Genomic DNA, 17390 nt, shown 5'->3' with positions numbered 1-17390 from the left:
CAAAATCACAATATACATGCCAAGGATTTTTTTGTATATAGGAGAGGAAGCCCAAAACTATGTATGTGGGAGTTTACGTAGGTTACAGAGTACTCCTCTGTTCCTGAAAGAGGGAAAGAAATCTTTGTTCCCTAATGGTTTAAAATCCTTCAGAAAGTAAAAGGACATCTCTGGGTTTCATACTTGGAAATGTAAACAAACACCAAGGAGGTAAACGCTTTAAATCTCCCTGAGATCTCTCACTTTTCAGTCATCTTTTACCTTTCAAGACTTATCCTTCAATCCAGCTTGCAGTTTTCTTTTTTCTGAATGCCCTAATCATACAGAAACATGAAAATATTTGTTTCCCTCCACTCTCCATGAGATCTCTAATCCCTGTGTAGGGAAGTTCCATTAAGAAAAATATACATATACATTTTCATCATAGAATGTTTAAATAATTAGGGAGCAGATCTTTAACATGAAGAAATAGAGGATAATCAAAGGGAAGAAATACTTCGTGTATATGTGGAAAGAATAAGAGAACATACAAGTTATGTTCTTTGCCCAAATGAGATCCTTGCTTCCAGGATTTTCATTTAGGTCAGTAAGCATCCTGTGTTTTTAGATAGCAGTTTCTCACATCTCCCAAAGGTATGACTGTCCAAGTGACCCATATTGGGCCTAGTTAATGGCTTAATGATACATATGGTGCCAGATCCTTCTCTAATTCTTCTTCACATTCCTTAGTGTCTTATCAAGATTACTACCTTCCACCATTACTCCTACCCCCACTCTCCATACTGCAAGCAGAGTTTTTTTTTTAATGCTGATATGGTCTTTAAAATATTAAATAATTTCTTCTTTTACTTAAAATACATTCTAAATTATCACATTTAGAACACAATTCAAATTTGTTAACTCTCCTTGCTTGATGTGTCTCCAGTCTACCTCTCTAGCACCATCTTTTCTACTTTCCTCACCATCCTTTCATCATAGTGGCCTACTCTGAGATATTGAAAACAACCTCAGAACAAGATCTTTCCACTTTAAGACGTCTTCTATCAATTTGTTTTGCCTGAAATGTCCCTTCAAATGAGAACCAGGCCAACGCACCCACCCCAAAATGTCTTCTGCTTCTCACCTATCAAATCACAAATTGTAGCAGATTTGACTAATTATCTACCAACCAAAAAATGTGTTCCCTCTTCCAAAACATAGAGTTTTCAAAGGAAAGCAGTGCATATCCCATCTCCCTTGCAGCTAGGTAGAGCCATGTGACTAGTTCTGGCCAAGGGAATATGAGTGGACATGCCATGTGGTACGTTAAGGTTTAGCACTAAAATCCTTTCCTGTGCTCCTCTATTTTCTCTGAACTTTTGTATGGTTTGAATTAGAGTGACTCTCAGATGCCCTTGAAAGCAACATGTTGACAATGTCAGCAGCGCCATCACAAAGGGTTCTTGAACAATTGTGTGGACAAGTACAATCCCTTTAACCTCTTCACCTACCCAATACTTTTACATGAATAAAAGTAATCTTCTATTGTATTTATACAGTTTACATTTTAATTTCTCATTTTTATGGCAGTTAGTCTAACCTTACTAATAAGGAGAAGTCTTGCCTTCAATGTTTGTGGCTCGAGAAGAGGTTGGAGAGCAGAATGTTACTAGCTTGGGTAGCTTGTTATTTACTGTATTTAGGAAGATATTACATAAAAACAATGATCTTGCTCAAGAATTTACTGATTCAGGGGCAGAAACAAAAGGGTGAAGAGTTTTGAAACTTAAACCGTAGGAAACGAGACTTAAAAAGAACATAAGTAACAAAGGTTCATCAGCGTTCTCATTAAACAGAGAAACTCAGCTTTGAAAGGTTTAAATTAAAAACTCTTCCCTTCCCCTCAAGTTTGTCACTTCATATGGCCTCAAGGTAGCTGCTATGGAGAGAGACCTAGGGGCATGGAGGCAAAGGAATAAATCAAACTTGAAAATTATGTCTAGGAGAAAAATTTAAGTTGTAGTTACTGGCACCTGGTGCTGACTGAAGGCAAGTAAATCAGAAGCTTACTGTTTTTGAAAGCTGGTGTTTCCAAAGAAATGTGAGCCTTCACTAAAGGAGTCTTTGAATAGTCAAGCCTTAGAGCAACTTCTTAATTATCTAATTTATATATGTAACAAGTAGGGAGTTGTGAAATCTATCTTGCTCTCAAGGAGGACATACTCTCTGAAAACCCCCTTATATGTGGTTTTGGAGGATGACTACAGTTTCTTTCAGATAATAGTATTTAGGTCAATGAAGGACTTTCCCTCATGCCAGGGTAGAGACTTCCATGATAATTGTCAATTTGGATGCTATGATTGTTATAGATGAGTGACTGCTGTATATCTTGTATCCGTCAACATTTTGAATGGTAGCTTTTATTGCTCCACTTTATAAAATAGGCATGTGAAGTTGGAAAATGCACATAATTGGCCTTTTGGTACGTGGGTCATTAAATTATGAGAATCCACCTCTGGAAATGATGAAGCAGACAGTGCAGCATCTATATATCCTGGACTTTGTACTGTATGCAGCAAGTGGGTTGGATTTTGAGTTGTCTTCTTAGGGATGGGATATAGAGTAATATCTGATGGTGAGAGAGGTAGATTGTGGAAGAAATGTCTAACTGTCCACCAAAAACACGTTTCCTTTTTTATGTTATGAAGTGTATATGGGAAGCACAGGATAGAATTTCCCAGGTTTTATTGCATCTAGCTGGGATCCTGTGACCAGGTCTATTCAATGCAAGGTGAATAAATGAGATTTGGCTCACTTCCAAGCCAGGCCTGTTAAATGTCCGTGGACTTCTCCCTTACCTTGCTACCGCTATTTTTTCCCCATTTCAGCCAGCTAGAAACCATATATTGAAGATTGCAGAGCCTCTTTTAATTTAGTTCAGAAAGATGGCATGGAAGAGGGCTGTTCTGCTGACAAACCCACTTGGTCCCATGTTACAAGATCAAAAACTAAGCTTCTATTGTATTGGAGTGATTATACATGTGTGAGTCTATTTATTAACTATTACTTCCTCAGAGACCATTCCTATCCATAAAATACCTATCTTAATACTTGGTCACTTAGAAGATGGTCAGTAAATATTTTTTGAATGAGTTAAATAATGCATAATTTTTAAAAACAAGCTCCTCATTTGAGTCTTGACCTGCAACATGACATTTCCTTTTGTAAAGATTTACCAAAGTTGCTTCACTATTTAGATGTATTCTTACCCAAATATTTTTTAAAATTTATTATGTATACCCAGGTTTCTGATTTTCTCTCAAATCCCAATATAACACATCTAAGTTATGACATTTTCCTAATTTTATTTAGTCTCGATAGTTTCTCAGAAGTGTTACTGTCACACACACACACACACACATCACAGAGAAGCAGAATTCCTGGAATTAGCAGGAAAATAGAAACCCTCCTGGAATTACCAATTCATTCTTTTACTGTCTGAAGAAAATTAATGTGGTGTTAGGCTAGAAATGAAGTAATGGTCTTTCTTTTAATGAGATAAACATTGAAGGTCGTTGACCTCATTTTGATGTCGATAATTTATTATTTAGTTCTTTACAAAAATATCTAGGCTCTTTCTCATTTCACTCTTTTGGCTCAAGCCAACAATGAATTTGGCCCCAGGCATTGGAAAAGGGTTTCCTTTTTGTCTCTAGTACTGTGTTTGGTTCAGTGCATTTCTAGAACCTAACACCTTCACCATATGGGCTCAGAACTTTCCTAAAAACTAAAATATAGGAAATGAACAATAAAGTTCAACAATACAGTGTATTATTACATAAAACCTTAACTTGGAAACTTGTAAGATTTATTTTTCATTACAGCAAAAATACTCCTTTCAACAGATCTTCTATTTCAAGCCACATACAAATTATCATGAACTTATTATCAGGATTTAAATGATCAGAGTTAACAATGTGGCAGAATTCTTATAATTGAAGCTTTCAAAAAAAGCAAATCTCAAGTCACTGATTTTACTCAGTATCTAAAATAATCATGAGGCTTAAGATGAGTTAGTGGAGTTTGTGACAACAAATTAAAGACTTTTATGGGATATTCTGAGGGTTCTGGTACAGCAGAAGCATCATGGAATAGAGATTCATTCTTTGAATGTTTTTTGGTGATTTGTTTAAAGCTTTTCACTGAATATGAAGTCTTCATTTTCATACAATCCAACAAAAGCTCCAAAAATATGTGTTTCTAAAAACTATTTCATGGAAACAAAAATCATTATTGCATTTTGAGATAGCTATCTTCCAAGAGAAAAAAAATCACTTTCTTGGTAAGCCTGTGAAAGCTGATGAACTCATAGATTTACATGAGAATTTGCTAAATGTGATTATTCCAAATTTCAGCCATAGAAAATTTTTAGTGAAGTTCTGTGCAACATCTAACACCCAGTAGGTGATCACCTCTCTCAGTTTGCTTGAGACTGATCATGAGGGTCTTAACTTTCTCCTCAGCTTGACTGAACTTTAGGATGCCTTTTTCCTAACTCTTGGCCCCTGACCTCCCTTTTCTTAGAGCATTTACTTTAGGAAACTTAGAGTTGTAAATTGTTTTCTGTCCCTTTGAGATGTAAATCTTCTCACAGCCCCCTGAGAGTTTCACAACCCAGGAATGTCTTTCCAGGGGACCTGGGAATCATCTATTTGATATATAATCATCATGAAAGATATGCTATCTCCCTGTTTCTGTGTGAGGTAGGAGCCTAACTTCAATAAACAACAATTAACAAACACAAATGGCCTAACCCTATTAATCAATGCCTCACTAATATTCCCCAGTACTTTTCCACTAACTCACCCTACAGCTTAAAAATCCTCTCACCTTTGTTTCAGTGGAGTTGAGTTCAATTTCTCTCTCCTATTGCAATAGTCTTGAACAAGGGTTCTTTGATTGTTTAACTCCATTTGATGCATTTTTCCTTTTACAGGACTTTCCCAGAGTTAGTATTAAAAACCCAAGTCTCAGGAACCATCTCAGACCTAGGCAAACTAGAAGAGTCAGGCTTGTTTATTTTTAGCACAACCCTTAAACTCATTTATAGGTAGTTCTGAAGCCTGATTTTCTCTCAGAAGAGCATGAGTTGCCAACGACCATGTTGCTGTGTGTGGTGGTCTGCACATCATTATTCTGTTGGACAGAGTAGGTGCTCAATAAATATTTATCCAGTAAATGAATGGAGATAACTCAACAAGGATATGAACACACTAATGTCATTGAAGCATTTGCCTTTATTGTTAGATCAATGCAGAATATAGGATGACCCTTGTTCACCTATCCATTCATTTAGTGATTCATTAATTTATTCATCTATACATTCAACAAATAGATATTGAGAACCTCCCATTTGTCAACCTAACAGGTTTTTCCCTGCCCTTTAGTAGTTTATAGACTAGAAGAAGAAATAACAATGAATATAAAAACAACAAAAGCAATGACAACAAGAACAACACACACACAATTTAGACTGTGGAAAGTCCTGCGTGATATGGAAAAATGTAAATTAGGTGTTGACTATAATCTTCTATTTTCACGTTTTATAATCTTGTAAAAGTCCTAAAACACTTTAAAGACTGGAATTTTGTGTTTTTTGTTATGGTTGTGCAAATATTGTTCTGAATGTCATGAGGTGGTTTAATATATTCTTACAATATACTAAACTGTTAAGAAGGAAAGAATATATGTATCTACTGAGGCTCGTATACTAACTACTATAACAATTTAGCATTTTAGGAAACCATTTTTGGTATCCTGAATTATTTTCAATATTAAATAATGAATTTCAAATTCTTATTTTAGAACATGAAATTGAGTCCTTTGGGAGAGGTTATCTTGTGAGCAAGCTAATAGCCCTCACATGGCCAAACAGATGGAATTTTGCTGCTGACGTCAATTTTTCCTATCATGCTGGGAAACGAAAAGTGATTCCTATTCCAAGTAATGCAGGAGAAAGAGTGATATGGCCATGTCTGACTAAGATTTGTGGATGGTCTTTGGAGTATATGTCACTTCTATGACTTTCTTTTAACACAATAGAATAGTTTAATGTGCTTCTGTGTGTGTGTGTGTGTGTGTGTGTTTGACTTGTGAAGTGCTATCTTTAAATGAGTATATACAGTCAGAGCAGTTATGTTTTTGCTATGACTATTAGGGTAGAAATTACAATGCTTACAAATGACTGACAAAATGTTTTCTAGTAATGTTTTTCAGTTCTCCTAGCCCAGTGTTGGTTAATCGAGCATGCTTCATTCAACTTCACAAAGATTCTTGCGGGGTTGCCAGAGAGGAGTAGGTTGAACACTTGTGACATACTTCAGCAGAGGTGTCAGCTAACTGGATTCACGGTTCACAATAAACAAAATTCCTACATGCCTAAACACTTGTTAGTCAAGTGGTGCAAACCTATTATATAGATGTGAAATTTGTATTGGTTAGGACTATTTTAACTGCAAATAACAAACCTCAACGTGAACTGGTATAATCAACAATCACAAATGAATTCATTGACTTTATAACTCAGCAATCCAGATAAAGGATGCTAATGTGACCTGACACAGTGAATAAGTCACTAGTCATCTAATTTTTTTCCTTGTCTTTTTGCTCCATCTTCCATGGCCCTAGTATTCATTTTCAGGTCTACATGGTGGCCCCAGGATCTTCTTTTATGTAGACTGCAGTTCTGTATCTCATATTATCGCAGCAATTCATTCAGAGGAAGAAAATGGCTACTTCCCTGTGGTCTCCCTGACTTGAACTGTGTCATAGGTTCACCCTTAAATTGAATATCAAGGTCATGGTGATGAGATGAATTGATTGGATTAAGCCTGTTCAGGACCACTTCAACAGCATTGCTACTATACTGTTGGGAGAAGTAAACTTCTCCAAGGGTAAATCAGGCTACTTTTGATTGAAGAAGGAGGAAATAGGTGTTTCACATTCTAAAGGCCACTACCAAAAGTTCCCATATAATTTATACAAAGACAGATTAGCTGTCAAATAACCTCTTCCAGCATGTCTCATGCACAGTGAAGTAATATCCTTGTAGTGTTCTTTCTCTTTCCCACTTGATTCATCCTTCCCAGAAAGGACTCTTGGATTATCCTCCTGAGTTTTCCATACTCCTTCTCTCCAATCTTCTACTTCTCTTGTCCACACAAGGCTCTCCAACCTCCCAGCCTCTACCAATTTTAAGATGCACATCAAATCCCTATTCTTTTATTTACCCACACAGAAGCATTTGGTGGTCTATCAGGTAGAACCTCAGTGACCCATGATAACTGGACTCTACACCATCGTCTAAAGAATATTCTTTTTCTTTTCCTTGAAGAGATAGGAACCAGTTTTTGTAAATCACGATTGTCTAATCTTTTCTTCTTGGAAAAGAGGAAATTTATTTTTACCCACTGCTGGAAAAATATTCTCTTTTCATCAAAATGAGCAGGATGATTCTTTAAAAAGCTAGAAGAAAAAGGTAAAATTAATTTTAGTTTAACATTTGTATTCTGTTATAATATGACTAAAGTATATCTTTGCTGAGAAGAGATGCAAAGAGAAGAGAAGGCTATGAGTTAGTTATAAATTCATGCTAATCTACTCAATTTTTCTATTTTCAGATAACTTAAAGGGTAGGATGATAGTAATAATAGCAAACACACATATAGCATCTACTGTGTATCAGGCAATGTTCAAACATTTAATAATTTTTTGGATTCTCACAATAGCTCTATGAGTTATGTAATATTACTACCTACATTTTAAATAGAACTATGTCACAGAGTAGCTAAGCAACTTGCCCAAGGGACATAACTAACAGGTGACAGAGCTGGGTTGTGAACCCGGGCAGTCTGGCTTCAGAATCCAGGTTTTTACTTTTAACCCATACTACCATGGATGATTATGTTTTCTGAGTTGGTGGTTAACTAAAAAGTGACTTAGATGACATGATGAAATATAAGGTCAGAAAGATGATTCTATTAATTTTATTCTTTTTAGATTAGATTAGGACCCAGAAAAGTCTATTCAGGGAGAAAATGAGACTTTTGTCTACTTCTATAATTCTAGGGGATGCCAACTAGCTATTGTGCCCCACTCCATATGTGAAAGCTAAAATGGAATCATTGAGTTTGAGAATGTCATGGACTTTCAGATCCTTTTACCCAAATCTCCCATCATTTTTACCTCATGTCAGTGAGTCTCCCCTAGAGGTTCTATTTATTGTTCTGTGATGAAGATCTAAGTCATGGTTGAGAATTTTTGGAAAAAGGCAGAAAATCAATGGAATATGTCTTTCAATAATTATTAAAATTTGACCGATATAGGTCCCACAGAAAAAAGTAGAAATAAATTAGCTTATATTATACACTATTTAGATTTTTCCATATATATTAATTTTCTACTATTAAAAATTTGAAGCACTTGGACAAATTTGTTTGGATTTAGAAAGAAAGATTGACTGTATATAGGAAAGCATTGAGTCTCATGATTTTTATGAAAAACAGCCATTGCTATTAGACATAGGATACACTTTACTTAAGGGATATATAAAATAAAATCTGTGTATATTTTTTCAATAATTTAAAAACCAATTTTTAGCATATGGTAAAATAATCTATGCATTTAAAAATGTAATTATTTAAATGATGATTTAAATGATTTAAATGTAATTATTTAAATTATTTAAATTTATTTCCTCCAGTTGTAAATGTCTACCTTATTTAACAGGCATACCTTCTAAAGTTTTGGAGTTTTATTTTATACCTGGACATAAATCTGTAAGTTGTATGTTGATAATGCAGAAATTAAATTTCATCCCTAATATTACCAGATGGTTGGATTTATTCCATACTAAAGTTAAAAGTTCCTGCCATCATATTTTATATTAATTTTAAATTTGTGTGAGCCTTAGAAATATCCATGGCATCAAATCAACTGAAATTCTTCCTCATTTATATAATTCAAATAAAAACATTTAATCTAATTTGTTGATAGCATCCATGTGTCCACAAATGTAAAATATAACACTCCTTTGTCCCTTGAGCTTACCTACCACTCCTTAGAAACATTTTTCTGCTCTGTATCTACTGTATTATCAGTCAGTAAACAGCTTTTTATGGATCTGAGGACTGGAGGTAATTGTCAAGTTTTGTTTAAATGTTGGCCCCTTCTTAGTGCACATATTGTTAAATCAGCACTTCACAAACCTGAACTAAGACAAAATTGTGATATAAATGAGGTTGGTCTTTGGTCCTCCTCCTTCATTATTTTGGACTTTAATGCCTAAATCTGACACCCAAGGTTTAGATGTTACCACAGGCTGGTCAAAGTTCTCTCTTGATCACCTCAGCTGCACCTACTCACCCACCCCGGAAGCAGCACAGCCTCTTTTCTGTCTGCACCTTTCACTCAGCAGACCCACTAAAGATTCTCCCATTGCCTGGCTGACTATGGACCTCTCCCATAGAAAGGAGGGATGGAGAATTAGCAAACTATTGTCCAGATATTGTTTGGGAAAGAGGGTTGAATGATTTGAAAATGGATAAATTATAAAAGAAGATGGTAGAAAAAGAGTGTTGTGTACACATTTTATTACACAATAATGGAGATAGTTGTTTTTTACCTTTCGAGCAAATTGTTTGCATAATGAGTTTTTTCTGCAGAGATTTTTAAAGCTGGTTTATCTTCCCACAATCAATGATAGATTCTATTAAATATTAATAAGGCAAAAACAGTTCAAAATTTGGTTAGTTTATTGAAAACAATATTTTGATTCTAAAAGTGATGGTTTTTTGAAGTATATTATGAAAGTTAAAAAAATTAAAAGGAAATTAAAGAAAATATACTCCTTGATCTCAGATACTGTAGGGAAACCACTTTTAAATGTTTGACATATTTCCTTTTAGTATGATTTCTATACAAGTTTCTAAATTAGCTAAAATCATGCTGAATATCAAACATATATCCTTCTATTTATATAACATTTTATTGTGATTAAAAAGTCTTTTTGGGACTTCCCTGGTGGTCCAGTGATTAAGAATCCACCTTCAAATGCAGGGGATGTGAGTGTGATCCCTGGTCGGGGAACTAAGATCCCACGTGCTGGGGCAACTAAGCCCGTGTGCTGCAGCTACTGAGCCTGTGTGCTCTGCAGCCTGCTTGCCAAACTAGAGAGCCCGTGTGGTGCAATGAAAGATCCTGCATGCTGCAACTAAGACCCGATGCAGCCAAATAAATAAATAAATAAACATATATATATATATATATATTTTAAAAGTCTTTTTCTGTGCTGTATTGTATACCCATTGGCTCTTGATGTATAATAATTTATTTCCCTAAACTTCTATTTTTTATGTTGCCTTCAGTTTTTGTTATGAATAATACTAAAACAAAAGTCTGACAATGCATATAAATAGAACATTTTTTACCACAATCACTTTTTTGATTACTGTACAATTATGACCAGATAAATCAGAATCTTTCTTTTTTTGCTCTTCCTATTGTCTTTAAAAAATTTTTTTATTGGAGTATAGTTGATTTACAATGTTGTGTTAGTTTCTGCTGTACACCAAAGTGAATCAGTTATACATATACATATATCCACTCTTTTTTAGATTCTTTTCCCATATAAGTCATTACAGTGTACTGAGTAGAATTCCCTGTGCTATAGAGTAGGTCCTTATTAGTTATCTATTTTATATATAGTAGTGTGTATATGTCAATCCCAATTAGGACAAATCTGAATCTTTTTACTTAAACTGCTGTCAAGCCAGGTCTACCCCATGTTATCCGTACACAGTTTCTTTTGCTCCCAAATCAGGACTTTACCTTTATTCTTATTTTGTTATACTGTTTGAACCCATCATGTGTTAGAGTACTCCTGAATCTCAATTTTGTCATTTAATATTTTAACCATTCATTTCAGATATATATATTAAATACTTCATATATATGTACATACATTTCATATATATATATATATACATATATATATATATGCACATCTTCCAGGTTATTATAAAAAATCTTTTATAAGAAAGAATGAAAGACCAAGCGCTGTATGGAATACCCATAAACACTATGGGTTTATCTGGTTTTGAGTTTTATTTAATGTTTCCTCTCTATTCTTAAGATTTCTGACTCCTTAGCATGAAAGCTTTTTGAATTACTTTTAAATATTTCAATAGTTGTGTTACTCTTAACCTTTTTAATGATGGTTTCTATAGATAATGACTGTTTTCATGAATATTTAACCAAAGAAATGTAATAAGCTGAGGTAATTCTCTGCCTAGTTTAACATCTATTTTATATGGTGATTCATATGGCATCTTTTATTTTATGGTAGTTAAATATTTAGTCTATTAAAATAAGGTAAAAATTTTAAAGAACATTCATTTCAAAGCAGTTAGGATTCTCTTTTTTAAAAATTAATTAATTAATTAATTTTTGGCTGCGTTGGGTCTTCGTTGATGCATGGGGGCTTTCTCCGGTTGCGGCGAGCGGGGTCTACTCTTCGTTGCGGTGCATGGACTTCTCATTGCGGTGGCTTCTCTTGCTGTGGAGCACGGGCTCTAGGCCCACAGGCTCAGTAGTTGTGGTGCACGGGCTTAGTTGCTCCGTGGCATGTGGGATCTTCCCGGACCAGAGCTCAAACCCGCATCCCCTGCATTGGCAGGTGGATTCTTAACCACTGTGCCACCAGGGAAGTCCAGGTTTCTCTTAGATAATAAAATATATGTTCCTTTTTATTGTGATGATAAATAGCATACCTGTTTAGCATGTGGACTGCAAGTTAAACATGCTTTATTGTGTCTGGATCAAATAGAAGATATTGATCATGATAAGTAGTTTCTCTTTCTTTTTTTTTTTTAAAGAGATGTGAAAGAATATGAAGACCAAGCTTTATTATTTGGAAATTGAAAACTTAGCAGCAAAACAAACTATTTGCATATAATGTAGTACAATGAGCATTTGTTCATAAAAGACTCCCAAAGTCTTAAAACTTCATACATAAACCGGAGTGAAATCCATTAGGTTGGGCTTCCCTGGTGGTACAGTGGTTGAGAATCTGCCTGCCAATGCAGGGGACACGGGTTCCAGCCCTGGTCTGGGAAGATCCCACATGCCGCGGAGCAACTAGGCCCGTGAGCCACAACTACTGAGCCTGAGCGTCTGGAGCCTGTGCTCCGCAACAGGAGAGGCCGCGATAGTGAGAGGCCCGCGCACCATGCTGAAGAGTGGCCCCTGTTCGCCGCAACTAGAGAAAGCCCTCGCACAGAAACGAAGACCCAACACATCAAAAAAAAAAAAAAAAAAAATCCATTAGGTAAATGATTTAAAGATGTCCAGAATAGCTTATTGAGAACTGCTAGATACTCTCACCTGCATGACCAAATCATAAACAAGCTTATGCAAAACCAAGTTCTGGATAACTCACTCTTATGGCTCCCCAATAACAAGCTCAGATAAGGCAGATCAAAGCTAAGAGATAAGCAACTGCCCAAGAAACATAGGTTGCATGAAATTGCCTTGCAAAATCTTGGGTGCCAACAGTTAATCCAACTCCAGTGAAAATACATATCATTCCAATGGTAATATATGCACAGCAGCACCTTCGAGGAAGTGCACTACCCACTGAGGAAATTTTTTTGCAGTGTGGGCATTTTGCCAGAGTGTTGAACCTCAGTTCCATCCACAAGAACATGTTTCCACAGTGCCCACACATGATCCTTGTACCTTCTGGTCAGACTGGCAATGCAGGCTGAGCTGGCCGTTCTTCAGAAATAAGCATTACTGGGCCAAGGTTAATTATGTGTCTACAGGTGGGTCTTGGACATCCTATTTGCCGTGATGTGTCCTTATAAATGAGGAGACAATTACAAGGGCATCTAACATACTTCTTCCCTGTTGGGGGATTTTTGACTGGCGTAGCATCATTGCAAACCGTGCACTTAGCCACGTGCTGGTGAAGCTTGCCATCCAAATTGAGAGATTGGCACACATGGCAGTTTATTACTGGACTACCACTGGCATCTGGACTGGCGGAGGTGGGGTTCTGCTCTGGGGCTGCTTTCTTGTAAGTATGGTGGGGACATGGGAGTGACATTTCTCGAATGGGATGCGGAGAGCAGAGGCAAGCATTCGTCCACCCCATCAGCAGTTGTGACTGCAGCAGTGATGGTGGGGCTGGTGGGGAGAGGCTGAATCTAGTAGTTTCTCTTTCTTAAATTCAGTTTCATATTTATTATTAGATGTGAAATTGAGAGGTTTTAAAATAATGCCTTATTTTCAGTGTAGGAGATGTTGATCTGAAGAATGGAATTTGAAACTTGGTTCTGTTAATTAATTACATGAATTGAATGCTCAAAACTTTATCTTTATGTCTAGTAAAGTAATAATAATAATACCAATCTTACTGTTTTTTAAGGAGTTTCAATGAGATAGTATATGTTAAATTATAATGGTATTGCTTGCTTGGCAAATGGTAGGGAGCTTTTTAAAAAACCTTCTTCACTACTTAGTACAGTACTTATCATTATCACTATTAGTTTGAGTGAATAAGTCCAAAACCTCATTAGGAGACTAGTGTAGGTAAGTGGTCTATTAACTTTATGAGGGTGTAGAAGGCTCACAAAACATATTTTGTTAATATTTCAAAATATAGATAACTCAGAGACTTCAAACATTGTACTGTTGCATGAAATGACCTTCACAGGTCATTTAGTAAATAGTACTTGAAGTATGCTTGGGTTGCAAGGAATGAAATGGGTGACATTAGTTTAGCACAACATATCCTGTGGAATCAACGTGTAACTTTTATTTTCTCCTTTAGCTTTGAGTGAAGAATGCAATTTCAGTTGAGCACGGAGTTGGAGATTCACACAACTAGGGTTTTATTACCAGCTCCATCAATGACATACAGTGTACCATTAGGGAAAAATTACTTTTCTGAACATCAGAATTCTCCTCTTTAAAATGGAAACGCATCTGGTGGCTTGGAAAATAATGTTGGATTTGGCAAATATAGGTACATTCAATATTCTAGAACACCTTTGATTTAATGAGACAATGAGATTCATGCTGTGTTGTTTATAATGCCAAGAAATAGCAAATAGGTATAGTTGTAAATAGTGATGATGATGGTGGTGATGATGATGATAGTAATAAAAAATAAACAACTACATAGGAAGTTACCTCAGCCAGTGTAGCCATATTGATGCAGCATGATGTGCTATGTCGTGAATGTGGAAGGGCAAAATCACCTGTGCCCTTTAAGAGCATTGCCAGCCAAATTAGCCCTCTCCAGTGTGATCTGAACTGGCATCACTATACAAAAACACCGACCTGAGTGCTCACGTTTGATCTTGGTGATTGTGTGCCCTATTATTCAGTATTTGTATGATTGTGTAAGCGCAGGTGTATGTTAGTATATTTGTAGTTCTCCAAACTGTGGATCGAGGGGTTGTATAAAAAACAAAGCAGGAAGAGTCGGTTGACATAAGACAAGGAGAGGAACTACTTTCATCAACAAAGTGATTCTAAACCAGTCTTCAAACCCATCAGGAGATTCTGTTAAGAACTAGGAATCAGGAAGACAGCCAGAAGGTGAGTAAGGTGGATAGTCAGACGCAATAGGGAGCAGATTAACTGTTGTCTGATGTTCCTGTGGATGTGCTAGGGTGAGAAAGATATGAATGTGAAGACAAGTACAACTAACCTCGAACTGGGAAAGAGACTTTTCAAAGTCTTTAACTAAAAGGGAAAGGGCTTTTAATTAGGTCCATGGTGACTCGCAGTTGTGTAGGACTAATCGGGGTGAGGCTGGATCTAGTTTTAATATCCTGAGCAGAAAGGAACACAGCACTGAGCACCGGAAAATGTCAGTGAATGACAAGTATAGTAACATTTCTGATTTTTAATGTCTTTGGTTTATTCATGTATCCTATAAACAGAGATTTACATGATTTTAACCCATTAGATAGAGCCATATTTAAGAGCATGTATTTATTATTAAATAAGTCTGGAAGATGTAAATAAACAAAAATATCAAAGAGCAATTTGGAGAGAAGAAACAATGAGATATCACAAATTAAATGCAACAAATCTCAAGTCAGAAAAGAGAATAATAAAACAGAAAAAAAAAAAGCTTTAAAAGATTCCTGCTATGCATAGAAAGGAAATTTTGTTTGTTTGTTTGTTTTGTAAATAATGGTAAATATAATTGGATAGACTTTTTTGTTGTTGCTGTTCTTAAGGATGATTTATTGGAAGCATAGTTCACAAAAAATCTCACAAAATTCAGACAATTTAAATTGAATATAAAAATAAAAATAATTCATTTTGCAATTATCTGTTGAGTAACCACTATGTACCTGTCATTAGTCTAAGCACTGGAGTAACAAATAGAACATAAACATCAACTCCATCCTTATGGGCCTTATAATAGTGGGAGAGAGATAACGATAAATGAAATATTTTTGACTGTAAATAAATTTAAGAATCAATAAAATAACAAACAAGTAAGAGCAGAAAGGACATCTGCAAACCTAGAACTATACTTGTGAAGAAAAAACAAAGAATTTCTGTGTTAAAATTTTTAATAAATTAGCCATCCAGGAAAAGATTAATGGATTTAGTCATTCATATTTTTACCAATTAACTACGAAGAGGAATTCTTGAAAGATAGCAACATGCTCCCTCATTCCTGAATCCTTCTCCTTCCCAACTTAAAATCACTCTCAAGTGAAATCCCTCAAGCGTCCCCTGAATGTTCCAAGGGAGAAAGCAAGCACCAGATTCCATTATCCTAAGTGCTCAGGGAGAGCCAAGAAACCAAATATTCCTAATTAACATTGACCTTATTGTTATTTTCTTTACTTACAAACACCCATCAGTGAAGAATACAATGGCCAGTAGTACAGTTAGGTACCAGTACCTTGATTTGTGCTAAGGTACCAGCAGTTTTACCCATAGTTGCTTCTGTACCATCATTGCACAAGTCAACACAGTTCTTCCATGGGGCCCAAAAAGTGATGTAATTAAAAAATATTACTCATATTTTGAATATTTCAGTGTCACTTGTGCTTGGTGCCAAAAATTCACATAAAACAAGCTCTTCCCGGTTGCTTATTTAGTATCCATAACAGATGAATACAAGCAAATGAGCAAGTCCAGCCATGCCTGTAGATTCATCCATTTGTAAGGGAAAAAGTATAGTTGTGCAGATGAGATATTATCTCATCTCCATGTTTGCAAGGAAAATTTTAATTTGACAAGATGCTCTAATACCACAAATTGGCACTGATGTGAATGCTTTTATTTTTCATCAGCAAGCATTGAGCAATGTCAGTGGTCCAAAGTTTTATTATTTTTTTTAGCTATTGTGTGTTCTTCTCTAGCCAATGGAATATGATAACATTCCCTGTAAGATGTTTCAATGGCTTCTGCAAGTCTAGTTTGAAAAACTGTAAGAAATAGTTTTGTCTGCTAAAGACTTTAGCCCAACTATGTTTTAAATATTTAATTACTTATTTTTTAAACTTTTGAATGCTTGGTCTCAAAATAACATTGCAGCTTAACTGGCACTACAAAACTGTTTTAAAATATTCTGTTTCAAAAGACACAATACAAAAATTATTAGCATTTATAAGGTGAGGAAAGTAGCATTTTGTCACAGTTTTGTTTCTTGGTTACAGTTTCACCAGGTTCTTTAGAGAAGATTTCTCTCTTCCATTAGTCAAATAACCCTCTAATATGAGAGTTTAATTTTTCTCAGCATTTTTAGTTGTAGATAGTGCATCTGTGGGTTGAGAAAATGAGTCTTCTTTTTTTAAGCCAATAATCATTCCTCAAATATATATTTCCTCTATTTGAAAATAAATGATTATATTCTAAAATAGTAATATTATTACTAAAAATATTATCTTTAGATAATAATTAAAATATTAGAACTTTTTTTAAATTTAAAATCATACAAATCTAGACAACTTCTACTTCTTTTTGTGTTTCCATGTAGGTACAAGGGGAATTTCAGAATTTCAGAGTAAGATTTACTGGATGATAATGAGTTTACAAAGATTAAAAGAGATATAATCAGGACTTCCCTGGCAGTCCAGTGGTTAAGATTCTGCGCTTCCACTGCAGGGGGCGCAGGTTCCATCCCTGGTCAGGGAACTAAGATCCCGCATGCCTCGTGGTGCAGCACAAAACAAAACTACATCCATGTTATGACTTCCATAAAAAGAAGTACAATCAGTGATAGTAACAGAATAGTGTAAGTACTAATTAAAAATTAAGTTAATTTATGAAAATTGAAATATTTATATGCTATAGATTTCAGAAAACATAGGAAT

The 17390-nt window shown here is 35.4% G+C and overlaps 1 long non-coding RNA gene and 1 pseudogene across 1 annotated transcript; one reads left to right on the top strand and one right to left on the bottom strand.

Moving 5' to 3' along the window:
* Window positions 1-17390, top strand: part of LOC309666653 — a 544378-nt gene that overhangs the window by 413332 nt on the left and 113656 nt on the right.
* On the bottom strand, window positions 4237-14362 carry LOC309666565 (type 2 phosphatidylinositol 4,5-bisphosphate 4-phosphatase pseudogene; annotated as a pseudogene). Its single transcript has 2 exons — window positions 14301-14362; window positions 4237-13224 (listed from the first exon to the last, which is right to left on the bottom strand). The product of its transcript is annotated as a type 2 phosphatidylinositol 4,5-bisphosphate 4-phosphatase pseudogene (transcript).

The sequence above is a fragment of the Balaenoptera physalus genome (assembly GCF_965194825.1).
Source record: "Balaenoptera physalus genome assembly, chromosome: 9".
Classification (NCBI taxonomy): domain Eukaryota; kingdom Metazoa; phylum Chordata; class Mammalia; order Artiodactyla; family Balaenopteridae; genus Balaenoptera; species Balaenoptera physalus.
The sequence above is the reverse complement of the archived record's forward strand: the minus strand, read 5'-3'. Positions and strand labels throughout refer to the sequence as shown.